General features: G+C 37.3%; 1 protein-coding gene across 9 annotated transcripts in view; it reads left to right on the top strand.

Moving 5' to 3' along the window:
- sky (GTPase-activating protein skywalker) overlaps positions 1–25,411 on the top strand; it is a 493,757-nt gene that overhangs the window by 347,804 nt on the left and 120,542 nt on the right. The window lies entirely within an intron of this gene.

Raw genomic sequence — 25,411 nt, forward strand, 5'->3', positions numbered from 1 at the left:
ATAATTTAACATCAGGTCGATGTAACAAAGGATAAGATTGGACAGACTGTCAAGGTCGCGTATGTTCTTCCTGACACACAAACCCGAAGTGAGTTGTCTGCTGTTCAAGAACGGGAAGTAACATACAAGACTATAAACTGAAAACAATAACTGTTTCCAATAGTACACGTATTCTAATACTGAATAAATACGTCGATTAAAGGATACTACTATAAATTATTTCCTTATTATATTGTTTCGGTTCTTATTAACATCAAAATTATACACTTCCTATAATGTTTTGTAAAAAAAAAAAAAAATGGGATGGGATGGGATGGGATTCGATGTGGTGTCAAAATAATAAAATAACTACGACTCCGCCACTCTACCCACCGAACCACGGAGTCTACGTTGTGTTGGCTCTTTTTTTTTTTAAGAAATAATGTTCATAACCATGGTCCGTATCGCTTCGAACCTTAAGATAAGAGTTTTTCTGTTTAATTCTATATTTTCGTACGACATCTTAGTTACAGAAGCTAATTTATATTTGGCAGGCAATCTACACACTAGATTTTATCCAATAAATGCAACATTTTAGTCCACTATCCAGTTCCTTGATCGAACTCCTCGATTTCCTTACTGAATTCCCTCCGCAATTGTGATCTGCTACTGAAAAAATCCCTGGAAATCATCGTTGCCAGTATACAAAAAACCGATATTACTTAATTATATTTTTTGGAAATATCTCCTTAGATGGATTGCTTTCTATTATCTCCACATACTAATAACTGAATTTTACCCATAAACGTAAGGAAAATGGAATAAATGCGAAAAATCTTGAGTTACAGTATACGCGCAATTTTTTTTTGCTTCAGCGTTTTTTGATGTATATCTTAAAAGGGAAGAAAATTGGCGGGGAGAAAAGACTGTTATATCTCGGAATCCTGGAATGTTAGAGAAATGAAACTTATTTGAACAAAAATTCGTTATGAAATGAAATCCTTGAGTTTTACGTCCCACGCTTATTCCGGTTAGGGTAAAGGAGACAGTGATTATAAGAAATAAATGAAATGGTGGAATGAAGAAAGTGGGAGGAAACGGGAAAACCCGAGAAAACCCACGAGGACGGTGTTTGTCCACCACAAAGTCCACACGGCGCTAGCTGGGATCGAACCAGGGACCACAAGCACAGGAGGTGAACGCTCTACCACTGTGCCACCGCGCCCCCTTAAAAATTCGTTATGTTTGCAGGCGTATGATGTGCGAGGCCGTAGACCGAGCAAATGTGTAGGCTGGGAGAAACGCCCCCATGTACTCGCACTGAAATTCGGTATATCTCGGGATACCGGAATGTTATTACATACAACTTGATATTTGAACTGAGATTCGGTATGGTTGTAGGTTTACGAGGTACGAGGTCATAGGCCGATCAAATGAGATATCAGAGGGTCTAAGGGCAAATCTCCAGAAATTTCTTTTTAAATTGATTATGATTAGAGGCTTTTGTGGTGCGAGGCCCTAGTAACGTGGGTCTAGTGGCGAAGCCCCCAACTAGCCGAGATCTATTAAGTATATAAATGTATTTGCGTAATGACTGGAAATTGCATGTATGCCTGTGGACAAAATTGCATAAGTAGCCACGAGGAATGACAATCCTTTAAAATAACAATTTTAAAAAGCCACCAAAATGTACTCTTGAATGAGTTGTATATTATGTTTACGCAGTGGCGAATCCAGAACGGACTCCTGGAGGAGGCGGATGGATACTTAAGGGGCGGTTGGGGATGCTAGCAGTGAAAAATTACTTAGATGATCTGAAATTGCCACAAATTACTACTAAAGTACACTGTTAATGTTGGCGCTGGGTAGGGGCTAACGACTTTTCGCCCTCCCCCTGGATCCGCCTATGTGTTTACATGAATGATGTAGCTCCTTATACAACCTATGCAGAGTTAATAGTAGTGGATTACTAATTACAAAGATACGTGTTACTGCTCGAGGCTCCATATGGTATTTTGTATACACATACAGTACATTAATACATTGATTTTGATACCTTAATTGCCATTTAGAATTTATCTCTACTACAATTCTTAATTCTAACTGGAGTGGTACGGTCATAGAGAAACGTATTTTTAAAGAAAGAAAAAATGTTCATCAAGAGCAAGAAAAGGAAGTTGCTCCTTAATTTGATTTGATCTATATTTTATGGGCTGTTCTATTAGCAATGGCCTAGCCCATCACGACTAGGAAATGGCCTCATTCAGTGACCACAATAACTCAGAAAGAATTAGAAAAGTAAGCAGCCTGAGCCTAATGAAGAAGCTTGGGCATGAGACTAAGGTTTCATCCCAGCATTTGACTAGTGTTACAGAAAACAAAGGACAAATTTTTCCACTAGAATCGAATCTGACAATGAGATTGTTTTCACCAAAGTAGACAGTTTTACTCAATCAAATTTGGAGTAATTGTGACATATTAAGGCACGAAAACCAAATATCAACAGAATGAAGAGAACGCAAGGCTGTAACACGATCAGATACCAAAAGTGTCTTAAAATCTTATTTTAAGCATAGGAATGAAAATCACTTTGTCAATAATTTCGAAAATTTTGCTTATTCCGAACACCCGAATCTTCTGATACAGAGTTTCGGATCCGGATCCAAGATCCGAAATCTCGGATCCAGTGTCCGGATATCCGGATCTGGCCATCCCTACCGGAGACCCAATCATATCCGGAAACTCAGATACACCTGGTGACTGAGAAGCAACCGAAATGGCTCTACAGAATTACTGCAAAATTTTATTTTACACTTGATTAATGATGTTCACTGCTTGAGCTCGAACATTCATTTGCCCGATTCTTGATGTGACATTTCTTAATCAAGATACCACGTTTTGAATATTTCAAACATAATTTTATGTTTATTCGTCTTCAAGCATGCGGTTTTTGATTATGACCTATACAAAAATGAATTAACAAAAACTGATTAACCTCAGCGGTATTTTTTATGTTCTAAACAAGAAGGTTTAGGTCGAATAAACATTAACGATCTCTCATAAGAAAAACATGTGACTTATCTTTGCGATTTTGAATGTTGGTACCCTTATAAAGGTTGTAGTTATCTTTCAGTGCAATACTTGACACAAAGAAGCAAACAGGCGAAAAATAAAATTATATTTAGTGAAAAGGCGATGAGAGACGAGAGAATGAGGTTTGTTAGAACTGCATTAGTAGCCTCACACATACTTCTCCTGTATATGACGACGTTCCATCTTTGGGTTCTATCGAATCATCGAGTCACTCCGGATGATGGGTCGTGGTTTCTCAGTCATGGGTCTTTCTGGGTCTGATTGCAGTGTGTCTTCCGTGTCATGTTTCACTAAGTCCGTGACCTATTCCATCAGTAGTAGCCTATCTGTATCGCAACATCAAACATGTTATAAGAAAAATGAAAAACAGAAATATGGAAAGATACTGAAATATCAAAAAATCAAAAACAACCCAAAACATCGATTCGTATATGTTTCGGTATTGATGTTTAGATATTAGAAAATATCTTATGGATGGATCAATATATCGAAATATCGCACAGCCCTAGTTAGGATGCAGTAAGCATGTAGTGACACCTCTCATATAGACTCGTTCTCGCATTCTCCAAACAAACAATGCTTAAATACACGTCTAGTATCAAACTCGTGATTTGGCTTGGTCTTGAAAGTAGAATTTCTACCACAGAATTATTGTGGTTTCTGAACCCGCGATAATCGAATTTGTGTGCTGTCAATAATTAACTTTGTTATTAAACATGGAAAACAAGTGACGTTCTCTACCTGATCTTTGCTTTTTCATCATATACAATTCAAGCTCGCATTATGATAAACCAAATACCGTATTGGCCGTGATATAAGCCGAACATTTATTCACCACTTCAATTGTAAAAAAAATGAGGGTGCGTTATATGTTCTGACCTTACTAAAATAATGACACCTCATATTATATGCTGTTTCAAATATGTTGATTCCTCATTTTGAAATAACGATTATACAAGAACAGCATTGTAGAAACGCCATATTTTACAATATTGTCGGTTTAACTTTCGGTAGTTAAAAGAAGTAGTTTGGCAACGGTTGATGACTGACAAAAATCAATAGACAGTGCAAATTTCATAACACATTAAAATATGTTAAAGCTCTCAAAACAACTAAAAATACGTCAGATGCACTTGTGTGAAATAGTCCCCCTTCTAAATTCCCACTCAAAGCCAAAATCAATCATTTGTATTCTATTTGTGATTGATTGTTTTGAAAAAATAATTTATTTAAAAAACAAAAACGAAATATTTTAAAAATAAAGCTCACACTTCACAGTACCCTCAATTTAAAAAAATGATTCAAAACTATGTCGTGTGCCAATCTATCATTAAACGGGTACGTTGTCACTATTCGTTCCTCGAGATCCTGTCACACTGCTACTCATCTGCAGCTACGTTGCAGTAGGGCAAGGCGTCGGATCGAAGACACAGATAAGATGTTACAGAAGTGATAGACTTTATGTACAAGAAGAGAGATGTTGAAACAACTGAGCGTAATCGATGTGTGGGGGCGCGGTGACTCAGTGGTAGAGCGTTCACCTCTGGTGCTTGGGGTCCCGGGTTCGATCCCAGCCCCCGCCAAGTGAACGTTGTGGTGGACAAACACCGTGCTCGTGGGTTTTCTCTGGGTTCTCCCGTTTCCTCCCACTTTCTTCATTCCACCATTTCACTCATCTCTCATCATCACCGTCTCCTTTAGCCTAACCGGCATAACCGTGGGACGTAAAACTTAAAGATTTCATTTTCGTAATCGATGTCATTCTTTTGCATTTGAATCCTTAAATAAAACCCAGATTTCAAAATCTTTAGTTCATTTATTATGCTACTCATGTCCATTATATAAACTTTTCAGTATACTTTTGCAACAATTTATCAGTTTGAATATCCATAACTTTAATTCGAACGATGAGTTGAACATGATTTGTTGAGTTTACAATTTCTAGCTCATCAAAGAGAATGAGCCCAAGAAACTTAGCTGAAGTTGATCATTTCACTAGATATGTCAACTAATAATACAAAATAAACTTAGTTCCAAGATATTTCAAACAAATAATGATCTAAGCACAATTAATTATTATTTTCCAATGTTATGTGCACTAAATAATCAAAATAGATAACGGTAATTATACCGAAACAAAATATTGTAGGAAATCTTATTATTTGATGATAATTGAGTACACTTATTATACAAATCATAGTTAAAAAGAAGAACAAAATTGGCATTAAATTCAGTCTATAGAGTTCAATCCTTATTATGTGGCACAGATAGAGAAAATTACAGCACACCAGAAATATTATGAAAATTAAATATTTAACGTTGGAAAATTATACTACCATTTAACTGATCAGGAAATAATCAAGCAAAATAAAATAAAATAAACGAAAACAAACTGTAACGAAATCAGGTCGTTGCAGGTTACCCCGACTTCGAAAAAAATATATATCTCTATATATTTTAATTATGAATATCTACTAATTAACTCAAATCTACTTTGTGCTGAACAATTGAATCGTGTTAAGTTGCGAAAGTTGTGAGTTCCAATGGATTTGCCCGTTAATGTACTCAAAACTGCACAATTTCTCAACACTTTTGTAATAAGATAGGGACCTCTATATGTTAACATATATTTATGAAATTTATCTTTAGCAGCTATGGACATCGGGTGTCTTTTTAACATTACAAGGTCGTCTTCCTTTAGTAGCGGTTGCGATGAGGAACTGGACACACTTCTGTTCGACTGTTTCGTCGGAGTTGATTCAATTAGTAACTGACGATCCTGTAATTCTATGGATAATAGCACATGTGGCCAAGGGTAACAGCGTTTAAAACTATTAGTCGCAGAGAAAGATATAAATAATTCTGCAGGGCATTTACCCGTGGCACTGCTAATGGAATTATTTAAGAGATCCTGTGTTTCTTTTATGGATTCGCTCCATCGGGTATGATCTTGATTGCATTTTAGTGTTAGGATCCTATAAGCTCTCGATGTTGTCGCTCAATCATTGCGTTAGCGTGCGGAGTATATGGAGAACTCGTATGATGAGAGATTCGATTATGTTCACAAAACCTTTTCCATACTTTAGACAAAAATTGCGGGTTTTGGTCAGTGATAATGTTGGCAGTGGAAAATTGTAGAAATAAAGACGCTGAAGCACTCTTACAATTTCTTTGGTGTGTGTCGTTCGAAGAGGATAAAAACTAACGAACCTAGTAAAAACATCAATTACTGATAATATATATCGTTATCCTTTACTCTTCGGCAACTTTCCCAACAGATCTAAACATAACTTCTCATGCGGGTAACTAGCTTCGATGTTCTAACACTCTCCACTGACAACTTCTAAATTTTGAGCGTGCGCATTCCAGACATTCCCGGATGTATTGGGTGAAATCTTTTGTCCACGCCAATAAAACAAAGATCGAGTAAATGCCATGCATTTTTGATACCAAAAGGCCCCTTTTTATGGATCTTTGCTACAATTTCAGGGACGAGAGATCTAGAAATTACCAACAGCCATCGGTTATTAGGCTTGTCTTTGACAAATATTAAATCTTCCACTATAGTTACTTCCTCTATACGATGTCCCGAATCCATCAAATTTATCATCTTCTGACAATAGCTGTCCAACCGTTGTTCTTTCCTTAGTACTTCAGGTGTAAAAAGATCTGGATCTTCAGTGAAAATAAAATTAGAGTGCACTATTGTATCTTGATTAATTATCAAATTAATATAGACTTGCTTGATTTCTCCATCTAACTCCGGAGGATAACGACTTAACGTATCAGCGAGGAAATTTTCTTTTCCAGATATATAAAAATGAAAATGAAATCTTTGAGTTTAACGTCCCACGGTTATGCCGATGAGGCTAAAGGAGAGGGTGATGATGAGAGATGAATGAAATGGTGGAATGAAGAAAGTGGGAGGAAACGGGAGAACCCCGAGAAAACCCAAGCACTCGGTGTTTGTCCACCACAAAGTTTACTTGGCAGGAGCAGGGTTTGAACCCGAGACCTCAAGCACCAGAGGTGAACGATTCTCAGATATATGTTAACTACCAGTTATGTTGTTCGTGCATCTAAATTCTTTAAGGTAAAAGCATGAGTAGCAGCGCTATTATCACAGTGGGCAATAGTTTTTCTACCTAAAATATAACTAGAGAAATAGTCACAGAGATATAGGATAGAAACCAATTCAATTTGAAATATTGACATGGATAATTCATGAAGCTTCAGACATCTGCTGGCATACGCAATAACTGTCAAATCATCAGAATCATCCTGAAATTGCGCTAAGAAACGTGCCAAATTTTAAGAGCATGCGTCGCTATAAATGTGAAATTCTTTATCAAAATCAAATTGACCTAAAGCAGGAGAAATGCTAGCCAAGTTTCTTAAAGTGTTAAAAGCTTTAATGGCACTTTCATCAAGAATAAACGGGTGTTTTTTCTTTAATAGCTCAAATAAGGGTGATGCTAATTTAGAGAAATTATATGCCTGTGACGCCACCCAACGAGCCCGAGGAAAGATCTAAGTTGCTTCCTAGTTTTCGGGATTGGAAAGCATCTTATATGCTCGTTTGACTTCAGATTTATTTTAATTTCAGAGCCGTTAATTACATGTCCTAGGAATGTGACCTCTTGTAGTAAAAATTAACATTTTTTTAAATTCAGTGAGAAATTCGCTTCATCAAATATATGGAAAACAGACTAAATGACGAAAATATTCTTCCCAAGACGTTGAGAAACATAAAACGTCATCGAGATAAACAATGACGTAAGATCGAGAGTTCATGTTAAAGAACCGATTCATTGTTTCCTGGAAAATAGCGGGAGCAGATCGAAGACCCATTGGAAGAACGAACATACAGTATGGCCTGCCAAGATTTACGAAGCTTGTATATTGGTATGACAAGGGATGCAGACGTATTCCATTATATCCAGAGACACAGTCAAACGATGAAAATAGATTGGAACCAGATAAACGCGCTAACAATTCAGTAATTGGTTCTACTTGCACCTTCGGTGAGATAACCTTACGATTTAAAACTCTCAAATCACACTGGGCGAACTCCTCCGTTGGATTTTCGGACACAGTGCATTGGGTTTCTGTATGGCGAAGGCATCTCTCTAGCGATTCCATGTTGCACCCATTTCTCCAATTCTCTTTCAAACTCCGTTCTCATCGCTTGCAGCACTCCGTATAAATTTCCAACTACCGGTTCATCATCTGTAAGTTCAATTTTATATAAATCGGTTTTAATACCCCTAGGATATTCTGTAAATAGTTGCCGGTATTTACAAAGGAGTTGGAACAATCGTGATTTGTTTTCTGATGAAATATCTTCTCTTTCGTAGACAACCTTTCGTATTTCCTCCTCTGAAACATTCGGATCAGGCACAGAATAGTCCACTGTCACTTCACCCTCATCACTTCCGGTACTAATAAAATTGGTATGCATTAGTTTGTCATCCTCATTGACGGATAAATGAATAGTAGTAGGTTGTGTTAATTTTAATATTACTACATTTCCATCCTTATCTCTTAATGAACTTTGGTTACCACTATCTACAATACCATTACATTTTTTCAAAAATGGACTTCCAAGAAGTAAATCCGGTTACATTCCTTGAATGACAAAAATAGGCACTTCAAACAAATGGTTTTCTATACAAAGGTTAAGCATTTGCATTCCCATTATTTGAAACTTATCATTACCAACAAATGTCTTGATTTTAAAGTGAGAATATTTTCTGAGCTTGGCAGACGGAAATTTTGATTTAATTTGGTTCCATATTCTATCGCTAAGTAGGTTAAGTTCAGCACCAGAATCAATTATACCGTTTAATTTATTGTAGCTACACTGCAAGACACTGTAGGTGATGGATAACAAAAGCAATAATCACTTCTTCCTAGTAGTACCTCTTGATCTAAGTCTTCCTCTATAATAAATGAAATTGTGTAATTTAGTTCTTTCATAACTTCGTTGTCTTCCATTGCTCCAGCACGGAATAGCATCTGCACGCAACCCTTCTTCCCTGCTATACTCGGGTCCACTGACCGTTTTCCGATGTGGACATTGCTACAACTTGCTCGGTGGAACAAATTTGTACATCAGATTCCGTCGTCTGACAACCCTCATCTGTGCCGTATCGCCTACGATAGTTGGCGCGATACCAACCATTTCGTCTTTGATAGTTGTTACCACCATTTTTGTCCCTTCGTGAATACGGTGGTTTCCAGAATCAGGCGAATTATCTTGAGTCGAAGATTCACTAGTGCGAGGTTTCCAGTTTACTTTAGCCAACCTCACATACGGTTTACCTGAATTTATATTATTACTTCGCTGAGTAGGATTAACCTCAACCGAGTTCAGTTCAGTTAGTCGCAGTATCAGTTCGTCTGCTGATTTGAAAGGCACAATTCTAACTAGACGAGATTCATCGGGTGGAATACACGCTAACAAGATGTCCAGCAATTCTTTTTCATCATAAGTTTCCTCTATTCCGTGATATCGCTCTATTAACGTCCACGCAAACTCTACTGTCGAGGAATATTTGGATTTATCGTATCTTGTCGAAAGTAAGCGTCGTTTTTGGGCTCTCTCCATGTTCTCGGACATATATTGAGCTTTGAATTTGTCCTCAAATTCAGTGAAAGTTTTAACTTCTTTTATCTTTGTGTAGTACCACGCACTAGCTGCTTTAGTCAGACACTGGTCCACTAAAATGAATTTCTGTTCCTCTGTTAAATTGAAAAGTCGCGAGTCTATTGAACTCCTCCAGAAATTGTCGGGCAGCACCAGGAGTTGACTGTCCTACAAATCGCGGGAAATCACGTATGTCCCTAGGTTTTAGAGATGGTTCAACTACTTTAGTGTCATTCGACTGTGTTTGCAATCTACATTCATGAGGTATCGTCGATAAATCATTCCCGATATCAACCGGACGATCTACAGTGGTCCTAGTTGTGTTACAACTAGATACAATATCTCGCGTCGTGCTATTCAATTCTGGAGTAACATATGTGTAAGGCATTTGACAGGATTTAGAAATTTTACTTGGTCTATACATACTACTTATTAACTAACAACATTAGTTATAGTTGATGTTACAGTTGCGCTAGATGTTACCGTTGGAATAATAATATTTTAATTCCCTGAAACAAAATTGATGTTAGAAGTTACCAAATCCGAAACATTTCCGTGTTCGTTCATCTTCAAGTCTTCCACTTCCTGCCTCAGCTGTGCAAGCTTCCGATCCATACTTTCATTTCTGTTTTTACAATCGACCTCAATTTCGTTTGTTTTATCCAAAATGGCTTCCGTAACCAATTTGTAGTCCGGCAGTTCTTTCTTGAGTTCATCCGTTTTCTGGACCTCTTCGGAAATTGTATCTGTCAATTGCTTCATCTTTTCTTCTTGTAAGCTCACTTTCAGATTCGCATGTTCAACCACAGCTTCAATTTTTGAAACTTCTCGGCCTAAATCAGCTTTCCACTCATCCTTCATGGCTTTCATCTAATCCTTTATTTCTTTGAACTGTTGCTCCATTGTAAACTGATTCCTATGCATTTTCTCCCTCATAATCTTGTTTTCTTCTTTCAACATATTGACAACACCAAGAGTCGCACTTGATTGCTGTACCAAGCACAGTAACTGCTCCATCACATTTTTAAGAGTTATTTGGTCTCGCTCTCTTTGAAAATGTGTTGTCTGAGTCCGTGAGGAGTTTGGACTGACATCGTGGTTCGTAATTAACTGAACAGAACTCAGTTCATTACTGTATGTCTCCCCATTGTTAAATTCTTGATTCGCCGTTTCTGTACGACTCAAATTTTCTTTACAGATGTCACAATACCATTCCACTTCTGAATTACTCAGTTCATCATACAGTGAATCATCCAGATTAACACAGCGAAAATGATACGAGCGATTACATGATCCACACATCACCGAGTTCAATATTTCATTATTAGTTTCGTCAAGTTCTGTTACGCCCATACAACATGCATAACTCTCGCTCTCACTCTGTCCACTAACTTCTTGTTTCACTTTCATTATCTCATTTACATAGGCCCTATTCCCAATGATTCACTAATAATTGTTTTCCTTTCCTATCTTTCGCTTATCACTTGTCCGCTATCACTTCATTCTCTACGTAGCTACGCTGATGTTCTACGTCGTCTACGTTGTCCTGGAAATACGGTCGCCAAATTTTGTCGTGTGCCAATCTATCATTAAACGGGTACGTTGTCACTATTCGTTCCTCGAGATCCTGTCACACTGCTACGCATCTGCAGCTACGTTGCAGTAGGGCAAGCCATCGGATCGAAGACACAGATATAGAGATGTTACAGAAGCGATAGACTTTATGTACAAGAAGAGAGATGTTGAAACAACTGACCGTAATCGATGTCATTCTTTTGCATTTGAATCCTTAAATAAAACCCAGATTTCAAAATCTGTAGTTCATTTATTATGCCACTCATGCCCATTAAATAAACTTTTCAGTTTACTGTTACACACAATTTATCAGTTTGAATATCCTTAACTTTAATTCGAACACTGATAATAGTCAATAAATGCGTCTCGCCCCGGGCGCCTCAACTCAGGCAGATGCCCTGGTTTCTATTGATTATATTTCAATGAAATCATTTTCCTACGTTTTTCTCTTCCTATGTGCACCTGAGGTGATGGTGGCAAAGTATCTTTTTTTGTTTGTTGTTTATTAATACGCGGCGATAAATTTACGGTAAAACATCATACATACAAGATTCATCAACATTGAAATCTTCTGAGTTTATTAAGGGGAAAAATTTGTTATGATGGACTTAGAAAAACAATCCCAGATTGATTGAAGCCTGACACGAAGTAGTAACTACAGATGCTACGTAATTTGAACAGGCCCATGTCTGAGTCTGCTGTTTGCAAGCAAAATTATAATTATTGGAGCTTAACCATCGTAGTGAATTTGACGCCCCTAAAATCCCCTAAAATTTGGCGCCTTGTGCGGTTGCAATCCTCACCCGACCCTTTCGTTGGCCTTGAGTTTACCCAATTGATAATAGAGGAAATTTACTGTTGAATTGTTACTTGACTATTGTAATAAAAACGGAGTTGTCAATATTGCTGACGACCGTTGTGGGGGATTGAGAGTAACAGAAGTTTGGGACTCCGAAAAAATCTGTAAAAGCAGTGCTTGTCCACCACTGAGCCTACTAAGCACGAGCTGGGATCGAACCAGGGCCTTATGCCCCAGAGGTGAACGCTGTACCACGGAGCAACCACGGCCCCAACAAAAGTTTTTAGTTCTCATAGAACTGTTATCTGGAGGTCAATGCAAGGTTAATAACAATTTTTCTGTAACTTCGTCAGTTATCCTGTCGAGTTTTCAGTATTTCGTTTCCTCCATCTCCACTACATGTTGCACACAATCTTTCCACTTTTCACTTGTTACCTTTTCTACCCCTTTCTCCAAAAGAGTATTCACTTCACTAAGTGTAAAACGTTTATTGTTTCGTGCCACATGTCCTTTTACTTGACTCCAAATCAGTTCAATTGGATTAAATGTACAGTAGTAGGGGGTATTCTGAAAACTTCCCTACCTGAAGAGGCCGCCATTTTGTCCACTTTATACTTGTAGCATTCACTTTTGGCTGCAGGAGGTATAAGACTAATTAACTCAGTTTTAACGAACGTATCGTCATAAGAAATGCTTTTATTTTGAAGCCATTCTTTTATTTTATTTCTTGTCCAAGACATGGTGGGAACCAGATCTATTTTTACAGTGTGATAAGATGCGTTATCCATGACTATCACGCAGTTGGGTTCTAGATGTGGAAGTATGTTTTGAAACCAAGGTAACATTTTACCTTTACTGGTTGGGTTCTTAAGTCCAGTGGAGAGTCCAGAAAGAAAGGCTTGTTTACTAGAATTCAGTTTCATCCACCATTACTCTTGACACGGTATGAGAAACATTTACCCGTGTCTCATCAAGATAGTAGATTTTCCTACCCGCTGCTGTGTACTTCTTAATTAAACGGAGATATTTTCTCCTCCATAATACTATGGCATCCCTATCAACTACAACAGACCTTTTATTGCGCTATACATACTTGAATTTAGTTATTTTCAGCAGTCTATGGAGAGTTGAGTGAGAAAAGCAGGGCACTTCATCATCGGTATTTATAGCTATCAGAATTTTATTTAACGTTGACAATTCATTACGGGAAAAGACCTGGTGTAACTTTGATCGAATTGCCGATTTCGTGAAGTCGTCATAGTTTCCGAGAGGGAAAATACTTGTACGCGTATTTTTGGGACTTAATTTATTTCCATTAAATTAGCCTCCCGCCTACTTCTATAAACATTTGCCTTTCCTACACTTATCTGTTTCCCAGTCATGTCGGCGAATTCTTCAACAGTTAAATTAGGGTGTTGCTCTCTTTAAAGCATGGAATATATTCAAAATGCAACGCTTCTCACTACTTCATAACGCTTTCCCGGGCTCATGTTTTATAATAGAATTAGTGTAAGCATCATGAATTGTCGCTTCACAAAGCACTAAATACGCAATTATTTACAATCTAATATGGACTAAAATTTATTTCAGATAATATAAACTATACAAAATATAATGGATACAAAGTACAATTTAATATGCACTAATTTCACTGACACTATATATAATATAGTTACCACACACGCTAAATTCATACAATATTTGCACAGGTCGATAGTCTGCGCACTCGATACTCAGACAGCCAGATTATCTTCCTTGAAATTGTAAATAAAGATAGAATGTCGACAGGATTGGTTTGCTTTCTCTCCCGATTCTTAAGTGAAACAATGATGGAAATTAACTATATAACGAATTAGTTCTTATTTCTAGAAATGCAATTTAATAAATAGGAAAATGAAATGAAATGAAATCTTTAAGTTTAACGTCCCACGAGTATGCCGGTTAGGCTAAAGGAGACGGTGATAATGAGAAATGAGTGAAATGGTGGAATGAAGAAAGTGGGAGGAAACGGGAGAACACCGAAAAAACCCACGAGCACGGTGTTTGTCCACCACAAAGTCCACACGGCACGAGCTGGGGTCGAGCCATGGACCCCAAGCACCGGAGGTGAACGCTCTACCACTGAGCCACCGCGCCCCTTAATAAATAGGACTAAAGCCAAAACTTTAATACATAAATAGTAAAAAATACTTTTCTTAAAGACAAAAATTAAAAAGAGTAATTGTTTGTTATTCGGGGTTGCCAGGTAAAAACAGCAGCACGTTCTCACCATCAGGTGCGAGCGAATTTACGTACGAATTTAGTGTGTACACGATTCTGTTTATTAGAAAAGCTTCCCTCCCTGTGAAGGTCAACGGCTTGCTTTCCCCTCCGTACTGGAGAGTGGTGGGAGAAAGGGGAGTTTCCTATCAGGTTGCCCGGAATAGACAATAGATATGTCAACTAATAATTCAAAATAAACTTAGTTCCAGGATATTTCAAACAAATAATGATCTAAGCACAATTAATTATTATTTTCCAATGTTATGTGCGCTAAATAATCAAAATAGACAACGGTAATTATACCGAAACAAAATATTTTAGGAAATCTTATTATTTGATTATAATTGAGTACACTTATTATACAAATCATAGCTAAAAAGAACAACAACATTGGCATTAAATTCAATTTCTATAGAGTCCAATTCTTATTATGTGGTACAGATAGAGCACACTAGAAATATTATGAAAATTAATTATTTAACGTTGGAAAATTATAACACCATTTAACTGATCAGAAAATAATCAAGCAAAATAAAATAAAATAAACGAAAACAAACTGTAACGAAATCAGGTCGTTACAACTAGGGACGCGCACAAGACAAGACGAGTCGAAATTTAAGTTTGTGTCTACTCGTATCAAGGAAATGCTGTCTCGACTCGGCGAATTAAAAATCTAAACCCATCGTTTGTTTGAAAAATATAAAAATACATTTTTACATAATACGTATGTATATACATAATTTACACACACACACACACATTATATATATATATATATATAAATAGGCTTGGGCCTTGAATCGAAATTTTGAAAATAAGTGAATATCGTTTCACAGTGTGGAACTAAGACTTCCAAACTATGTGAATTCAATACTCGAACATGAAGTAGTGCATCTATAAGTACTTGTTGCAATAGAGTAATAAGATCAAAGATAGAACCTGTCACTTGGATGCTGAATTCATATCAAAAAGCCATTAGTCGTTGTCACTTATTGTTTTTATCCTATGGCGATAAAGGTTGAAACCAAAATTAATTTATTTCAACCACTTTCGGATTGAATAGAAGCCTAAGGACGGAGATCAAACCTATTTTTGGGACACTAAATCAATTGCAAAAACCACATCTTGATATCATTTACAGTTTTCGCTTTACGGAAATCAGTATTGAAACCGTAAGTAATAGTATATTTTAGTCAATTTCGGTTTCGGTACAGTTTGTGGATACTCATAACATGTCGTCTTGATACGCTCAATCGTTTACAAAAAAAAAAAAAAAAAAGAAAAAAGAAAAAAAAAACAACTTTTGGCTATCTGTTACCGACATAAGTTAATGGTCATAAACTATGAAACCGGAAGTAATAGTAAATTTGAACCACTTCTTGTTTTGGTAGTGTTGTGGATAGTCATATTATGATGCGGATAGTCATATTATGTTGTCTTGAGACGCTGAATCGTTTGTAAAAACCGTTTCTTTCTATCTGTTACCGTTTTCGTTCTATGGTGAAAAAGTTGAAACCTGAACCGGAAATAGCTAATTTGAATCACTTCCAGTACTAAAATAGAGTTAACGAAGCAAGTGGAACTTACTCTTGAAACGATAAATCGTTTTCAAAAAACCGCTTTTCGATATATGCTACCGTTTTCGTTCTATGGCGATAAACGTTGAAACGGGAAGTGTCTAATTTTAACCACTTCCGATTTGAATAGAGAGTTAACGGAGGAGATGGCACTATCCTTGGTATTCTGAATCGATTGCAGAAATCGCATCACGATATCTCTTGCCGTTTTTGCTCTGATACTTGTCAAGAGACGGACAGCGTCCCTTATGCACAGCATAGTTTGGAAGTCTAAAAGAGGGATCAGTGTGAAGTTGGCCAACTTCATTTTGTAAATATATAGGCCTATTGAATTGTTTCGAAATGAACTTTTTTTTTTCTTTCAAAACTGTCAATAACAAAGGATTGGTTTTGGTTTTGAATCCTAATTTAAAAAGTTAGAGGCTCCATACACATATCAAAATACCGATATATTGTTTTTGATGCTTTTATTTTTATACAGTTGTGCAACAGCTTTATCATTCTGTGCATACGTATATTCAAAATTGCGAGTAAAATGAAAAATTACTCCATTTTACGCAACTAGGTGAATCGTATGATGTATACCGATGCTTCACTCTTCAGTTGGTATGCTCCTATAGACTTTTTTTTTTTTTTTTTTGGTTGATTGGTTGTAGTAAGGGGCGTTAATCTACGGCTTACGTGGAATCCAAACCATATGGGCTCCCACTGGGAATCAAACTCGGGTCTCCTGCGCCGAAGACGCTTACGCTACGCATATAGGCAATAGCTTATAGACTATTTTGTGTTTACATAGCTTAGGCATACAGTATCTAAATTACTGCCTTGAAAAAAATGGATACACTGTAACAGCTCTTTTTCTCCATAAATACAACACTGACGCCCACTGCTATTGCTTCATTGCATGTATTTACGTTACATGCTTTCTTAACAAAAAAAAAAAAAAAAAAAAAAATCGAATTTACACCTTTCATCTTTTTCTTCATCTTATAATGCATAGGAAGGAAGTTCATATATAAAAATATACTCTCTAACATGTAAGAGTACAAATTTTATCTATAACAATAAACTTAGCAAGAAATCTCACTATACTTGTTTTCTTCATCCGAAAAAAAAAAAAAAAAAAAAAACTAATGAAAAGTACGGGTCTCGTTCCCCTTATATTTCCTGGATGTGAGATTATGTTGGGTAATGGAATACACTGTGCGGATCGATCTTTCATGTTGATCTATGCACTAGCCAATTACTCAGCACTCAAGCTCCGTTTGTGGTTCGGAATTAATAGTTGGTACCGTCCTTTATAACTTCTAAGCTGCATTGTTGCATAAGAACGAAAAACACAAAACTTCAAACCCAAACTCAAACCGATTTTTAAAATTAAATCAGGACATGCTGTAGTTAATACTGGAATATTACTAACGAAATATGAACAAAATCATAATAGACGTTTTCGGAAACTATGTCAGTAGAAAACTCACCCCAAAGTGTATACTACTTCTTTCCATGGGAAATAACTTATGTAATATTGTGGGGAATCTAATGAAATATTTATTTAGGAAGTGATTTGCTATAATTTATATACTGATATTTCGTAAATAAGATGCCACTCTAAAATGGACTAACAATTTAGCCACTTCTTTCATTAATTCCAAATATTTGATAATAACTATTATATCTTCGTAAATACAACACTACTCTCTTGCTAATTTTGTCGTTAAAACTATTTTCCATTTTTCTCTCTCTTATGTTGTTTTCATCGCTAAATAGCGTTATGACTCCACACCAACAGTACATGAAGTTTTAAAACTAAGAAAAGCATTTCAAAACTCCTACGCTGGATAAAGAATTCAAATTTTTGTACTTTACCCGTTAATATATTGTGCAGATCAATGGTATACGATATGAACTTGGGTGTGCTTGAACTCCTCTTTATAGCGTTGTGTGTACGCCACTGGAGGTTCTTGTGTTCAATTTGAGTTGTTATTTATGACATTTTTTAATAAATTGTGCTGATCAAATGTATTTAATTGCAATTCCAGTATCACGTGAACAAAGACAAGCAATATACTGCAAATATCGAAAAAAAAAAGTGTCTTCAGCAATCGGCATTTTCGCTATTCAGCGTTCTTTACAAGAAATGAACGATTAGCTTCAAACTCCTCTTCTGCACAAGCTGCAGATTACTAGACAGTGGTCAGTGGTGTCAAGTTACTTAGAGGGATGGAAGTATCGAAAAAGAAAATTCCTACGAAGGTCGCAGACAAACGACATCCCACACCCTCTGCCCCATCCTTCGCGAGGAAATAAAAAATAAGGAAGGGGAGGTAAACTTTAACTCAAAGGTCTTGTCCTATCTTCCAAATTGGGTTCGACAACACTGCCATCTATTTTTGCAAGTTTCATAAAAAACTGAAAGCTATGCCCCTGCGAACGTAAAATTGTACTTCTTTCTGGCTATTTCATGGCTTTAGAGCAACCTTAAGGCCTTCCCTATTCACACTTAGACCTATATCATAGGGAATTTTGAAGGGGTGCCGTTTTTTTTTTTTTCAGAGTTGGCAACCCTAGATGTCACCCAACATTTTGCCCCATTTCACTACATTTATCTCAGATGCAAATCACTTCTTATCAGTTTCCGCTCTACATTTATGGATTTCTGTCCATTACAGCAGCATACACATCCTACCTTAGTTAATAACATGGTGGGTTTGAAACACTGTCATTCAGAGCTTCTAGCAAGCAACCGTTTGCCACTTTTTGCAACTTTTTTTTTCATGGATGCAACTATTTTTATTATTTTGCATCTTTTTCCGGTGTTGTAACCTATAATTTTTTAAAAAATAAAAGCCCAGTAAAACTGCTTTTAGAGCATGTTGAGAACACAAGTTGTTCATGAACAGACCTGCATTTGAATTTCCCTCCATTGTGTACATTGTCTCCTCGCTGGTGGTTTGGAAGAGAGTGAATCCACTCTATGGAAGAGGCTGTTTCCAACTTGTTGAATCTCCGAATTTGCTTTCTCTAAATGAATTGTTTTATTTGGTACTCTTTTTATAATATGTTAAAAGTTGCCAAGCCTTTTACAGAAAGACCATTCATTTCATTTTTATTTTATTTTCTAGTTAGAACAGCCAGCAGTGGAGCCGTGTTGTATTTCCCTGTAGGTCAGTGTTTTTTGAGTGCAAAGATTGTAATTTGAGCATTGCAGAATGTTCAAGTTGAGGTATCGCGTTTTGGATGATTGGTTTCAGCGAATTGATGCCTAAGGACACAAACTATCACCTTGGTTATCAAAGAAGTGAAGTGGAAGTGTTCTGTTGCGTTTGTAATGCAACAATGAACATTGGAAGTAAAGGATTTCAAGTTGTGTCACAGCATGGGTCAACACCAAAACATGGTACCAATGCAAAGGAGGAACTGAGTGAGCTGCAGTTGAAAAACTGCCCGACTAGCATATGCTTAGGAAGTGGAAGTTCCGTGACTACTGATTTAACTGATACTGCGAGTTCGGTAAGTCCAGTGTCTTTGCCGTCTCCAAACCAGCTACCTTTCTCTGAAGCAATAACATCAATCAAGCTACAGTTAAGCTCAGGGCGTCATGCAGTTATCAGAGCAGAAATTATTTGGACTTTATATGTTGTTACTCAAAACTTACCTGCGGCATCGTGCTATAGTATAGCTCATGTTATACGATCCAAACAGTTATAGGCTTCCAGATCCAAAAACTTTTGTCTGAGCCCCTCTAAACTGTTGTGTATGTTGACTGATGCTTCAGGGCCATTTTTTTCAAAAACAGGTTTGTAAAGATTTGAAGAATATCTTCTCTATGATGAAACGACAAATTTTCAAAATTGCAAAGAACTACAGTTTGCAATTCGTTATTGGAGCTCTACTTTGCAACAGGTTATGGTACGCCACTTGCACCCATTTTTCATTGGGCACGCAAAAGGTGAGGACATCCATGAGCACATTTGTGAAGTGATGGATTTATACAATTTATCACCCAATAACCTTCTTACGTTGGGAAGTGATGGACCAAATGTCAACAAGAAAGTGTTCAGAATCACATCTGAGTTTGTGCAAAATGTGCGTGGCTTTCCGTTACTGGATATTGGTAGGTGCAATATTCATACCGTTCATAATGGGTTCAGAAAACGCTTGTAAATATTTGGTAATGATGTTTGTAATCTTGTCTTCATGATTTACAATTTTTTTTTTCCATGGATGGCCATCGCGGTGGGAAGATTTTGAAAGAATTTAGGAAAAGACAGGAACACGAATGCCTCGTTTTGTCAAGCATCCTTCACGCTAGTTGACAGTGCTGCCCTCTGTGGAACGTTTTACGGAACAGTTTCCAGCAATTGAATATTATTTCCTGCAGTTTATTCTGAAAAAGCAAAGCAGCCTGATGAACGCTCAAACTACATATCGATGACACATTAAAGGACAAAGTCTTTATTGCTGAAAATCTTTTGCCATGGAAGGAAGTGAATTTTAATGAGAAACTTTCCTCAGTGGTCAGCACGCTTCCTAGTAAACAGTCAGCAGAGTTTGTTTCAAGTGTGCAGAAGCATTACAAGGCAGTTGGGAAACATGTAATCGAAAAATGCAAAATATTCGAAAAGAACATTTTGAAACAGTGTCGTTGTGTTCACCTTATGGAATATCGGAAAGTGACCAGTGACACTGACATTACAGATATTGCTCATTCATCTATCCCATATAAAGTTCCAGTTGATGTTCTTTTGGATGAGTGGAAGCTGTTGAAAGTAGAAACACTACAGTATGAAAAGAACGAGAGAATCGGACCATTTCTGGAATAAGATTTTCTCACTGAAAAACGCCAGAGGCTTACTAAAATATCCTATTGTCATGAACATAGTGAAATCCATCTTGACACTGTCCCATGAAATTTCTGACGTTGAACGAGGGTATTCTTTCTCAAGGAGAGTCCTGTCTGAAGAACGGAGCGTCATGTTGGAGAGAATGTTGAATGCAAGACTTATTGTGTACGACGGAATGAAGAAGTATGGTAGCAGCCCAGCAGCGTTTCCTATAAGTCAAGAACTCATCAGAATGACTCAGATGGCTCATCGCAGTTACCTAAATTACCAAGAAAAGAGGAGGAAACAAAACAAAGAAAAGAAACTAAAGAAAAAGCAGGAGCACGAGCGACTCGAAACAGAAAAAAGAGCTATCAAGAAAGCAGCTAAGTCCAAAGCAGCAATAACTGACTTGGGAAAGAAGTTCATCAAAGAAGTTGAGCTATCCAAACGGAAAACATCTGACCAGCTTCTCTCGGAGGCTAACAAACGGCTTACAATAGCGTTAGAGAAGAAATACAATTGGCACAAGCTGTGATTGAAGGTGACGAAAGTTAGAGAAGATGAAAGAAATCAACAAGCAGCCACAGAAGATGATTACCAGTAAATAGTCAGTACTGATAACTACATATTTTAAGAAGACAAGCGAGAAACAGTAAAATCTGTGTGGAATTTGGCAGGTTTACATATCATGAACAATATATTACTGAGTTTAAGATGCTTTGATCCTTATTTCATTGTTCTTGCCACTTTTTGTTAAATACAGTTTGCAACTACTTTGCAACTGTTTATGAATACAATATGCAACTATCTTGCAACTTTTTTTTTATCAATCTTGCAACTGCAAGCAACTATTTTTATGCAAAATATCACTGGGAGCCCTGTATTTTTCTCTACTGCCTGTTCACCACATATCGCATCAATCCGCGGACTCATACAGTCCAGATTTCTCGCTTATTACTCAACCTACACTGATGACCATTACCTTTCTTTCTTACTCTCTGCTGACATTTCGTCTGATTTTGTTGATTTCTTCCTAAATTTTGTATTTCTGAGATCCCATCTGTGGCAGTTAAACCGTTATATCTCTTTGTGGTTCATCTTATTCAGAAATTAATATCTATGAAGAAAAAAATTAAAAGTGCGTACCCTAATGCGATTCGTCGTATGTCTTATGACAGAGAATTTCTTATTTCCTAACCTTCAGAAAATTTTTCTGTGAACTCTGACGGAAACAAATGTCTCTCTTCAAACTGCTAAGAACAATAGCCAGTAAGTAGATTTCCTAAATGCAGACTGATTGTAAAACAATTTTCTTGTTTTAGTGCCACTTTTAGGATGTATAAGCCTCAATTGATAAGAATTTTGTTCGGCTTCAGGTTCCCAGTCAGTTTACAATTTGTTGTTTCTACTTGATAAGCCAAGAATACAAGGTGAGTCAAAAGTCTTTGAGCACCCTTATAATTTGAAGCCGGAAAGAAACAAGTGAAAGTTGGTATGACAACTGATATTGGCAACTTTTGGGGTGTATGTCGATCATGGCCGCATTTTTTTAAAATAAGAAGAGAGGCATGTGGCATATTAAGTAACAGTAGCTCGAGATCACGAATGAAATTATGTAATTTTTTTTTCTCAATGTTGGAGGGTTAGGGAAGTGTGAAGGCCCAAAGTTGGCAAATTACCTCTTAAGTGCATGCTACAGTACAGGCCGCACCATCCCGTATAATGAATAACTGTAGTCGCCGCAACCACTCTGTCTGCACACAAAGGAGAATGTCGGATGAAATTTGGTCATAGACGTGCTGGATGCGTGCCTCAAAGTGTCTCAAATCGCTGACTCTTTCAGCATACACAATCTGCTTAAGATGTCCCCACAGATAAAAATCATGAGACGTAGGTCAGGGGATCTGGGCAGCCACTTCACGGGACCACAGCGACCAATCCATTTCCCTGGAAGTTGTGCATCTGACCATTCACACACGTCAACTCCATAGTGTGGGGGCTCCATAGTGCTGAAAATAGGATGGGAAGCTGCCGGCGGCGTTCAGTATGGAAGGAAACACAAGGTTCTGCAGCAGCACCAGGTACTGTTACGCCGCTAAGGTGTTGGTAATGAAAAATGGCCCAATGATACGGGTGTCCCATATGCCACACAACACCATTACCTTTTCTGAACTGTGTTCTCTACTCATGTTAACCCAGTTCGGATTTGCGTCACACCAGTATTGACAGTTATATCGATTGACCTGTGCGTTCAAAGTGAAGTACGCCTCATCGCTGAACAGTATGTCCTTGAAAAACAAGGGATCTCGTTTTTGTTCGGTAGCCCACATGCAGAACTCAAACGGGTGAATAGGGTCATCTTCTTTAAGTTGATGTAGCGTGTGCAGCTTGTAAGGATGCCACTGATAGGTGTGCAATATGCGGATACCGGAGGATTAGCTTACTCCACATTCCAATTATACACGACGGGTACTGCGTCTAGAACTTTCACAAACGATGCTATCATCGCCGTTGCTGTTTCCTCAGTGGTGACAGTCTTTGGTCACCTACTACGTGGCCTATCTTCAACAGAGCCAGTCTCCTGGAATTCGGTGATCACGTGTGCGATCGTGCTGTGCGATATCGATTCTCTGTCTGGGTGCCGTCTGTTCTAGTCATCTGCAATTACCGGTAGCTGCGCTCCTCGGATATAAACATGATTTCTACTTTTTGTACCTTTGTCAGACCCATTTTAGATCACCTGTAACAAAGAGAGATTCTGTAAGTCTCAATGTAACCCAGTTTAGATCACCTGCAACAAAGAGAGAGAATATCAGTTTCAATGTCATTTTCCACCGTTGGGCCTTCACAACTCCCGAACCCTCCAACATTAACACACACCAAAACACACTCCATTCGTGAGCTCGAGGGGGTGTTATTAAATATGCCACGTGCACCTTTTCCCATTTAAGAATTTCGACTTGAATGCAAGATGGCGGCCATGATCGGCATACACCCGAAAACTTACAGCTACTCACCCAATAACAGTTGCCATACTCACTTTTCACTTGTTCCCTTCCGGCTTCAAATTATAATCCGGGTGTCCAAAGACTTTTGACTCATCCTGCATATTGCATTCTATTGTAAAAGACCCGTAGGCGCGGGGCCCAATTGGGAGCAATCGGTCCAATCAGCTTAAAGCCCGCCCTGCATCGAACTACAACAAAAGGAGAGCTCAGAGATCTGGAACTACCTAAAATTAGACAGAATTTTGGACATAAGTTACAACAGCGGAATTATCTACATTACTCCGTAGAAGTGTTAGCATTTCCAGTAGCAATAAAAAAAAAAAAAAATGAAAAGTTTCATAAAGCCGATAATTTCAATGCATACTGCATACTCACTGTAGACCTGGGTGAGTTGATTGGAAACCTGGAGAAATTGTTGCTGTGGTTATGAGCCTTTTCATGTATATTTTCATCAAAATCTAAACCTAAGAACGTTCCCTGTCTGTGAGCTTCATGAAAAAGTTTAGAGAATACTGGTCAGAGCTCATGCGAAATGCAGTCCAGCAAAATATGTGCCTAGTATCTCATAAAAGACTCTGATCGCTCAGCCTAATAGTGTCATTATCTCGAAAACAGGAGCTAATCAGTTAAATTAAGCATCATTTGTGTGTTCAGGGAAAGAAAGCGAAATTAATAGTTTTTGTGTGACATTCAAATTTGGAAAATTGTTGAACATTGTTATTATATATGCAGTCAGCTCTCCACCTGTAATCCATGCGAATATGGTCTTTGTACGCCACTTGTTTCAAGGTCTTCGTTTTTCGTTTTTAACTAGAGTATAAGATATAATTATAAGCAATTTTAATTGTATTTTTGCAGTTTGCTTTTTGCCCAATTAGTTGGAAAGCAAATTTCTTATCCTGAGAAAGTGTTGTAGTGCTACGTGTGTTACAGTCAGACTTGTTGTTAATCCGTCAAACAATTAAGGATTAATCAATTTAAAATATTTAACTTTCAATTAAATTCATTAAATTTTTCAGAAGTTAATTTTTAATCGTTAAAGAAATTCGTGCCGAATAAAATATTAATCGTTTATATTATCCTTCAAATAGGACATGAAATGGACTTCTCGCTACAAAATATTTTAGGGCTTATTTGAAAAGCTTGTTGAATATTCCATAACATTAATTTACAATACTGGATCATTTCCATTAAATATTGTGACCTTAACTTGCTTTCAAATCAGTATCAATTTCTTATTTCCTGAAAGAAGGAAAACGTTAATTAGATTAGGAAACATTTTCATGCAGTCTCTTCCAGAACAACAAAGATGGCCATACACTCATTCTCCTTAGTATTGTGCACAAATGGAGATTTTCTTTCTGACCAAAAGTTGTAATTGAATGATATCATCGTGTGACACTAGTCTTTAATATAACACATACCAAAAATCTTAGAAAAATACTTAGTTATGGAGATGCGAAGCTTCAAAGAATGCAAAAATACGCTGCTTACGTCACAGCAACAGAAGCAAGGCCAAAGTTATTTCTCGAAAGCCTCGAACAGAAGCGAGTTGTTTTGGCGTTACACCATGCATCAATTCCCCTCTCTGAACCATACTCAGAGCTTCAGGGAATGCTTTCATATTGCAGTTTCTTACTATA

The sequence above is a fragment of the Thermobia domestica genome, chromosome 8 (assembly GCF_964235325.1).
Source record: "Thermobia domestica chromosome 8, izTheDome1.hap1.1, whole genome shotgun sequence".
NCBI classification, from domain to species: Eukaryota; Metazoa; Arthropoda; class Insecta; order Zygentoma; family Lepismatidae; genus Thermobia; species Thermobia domestica.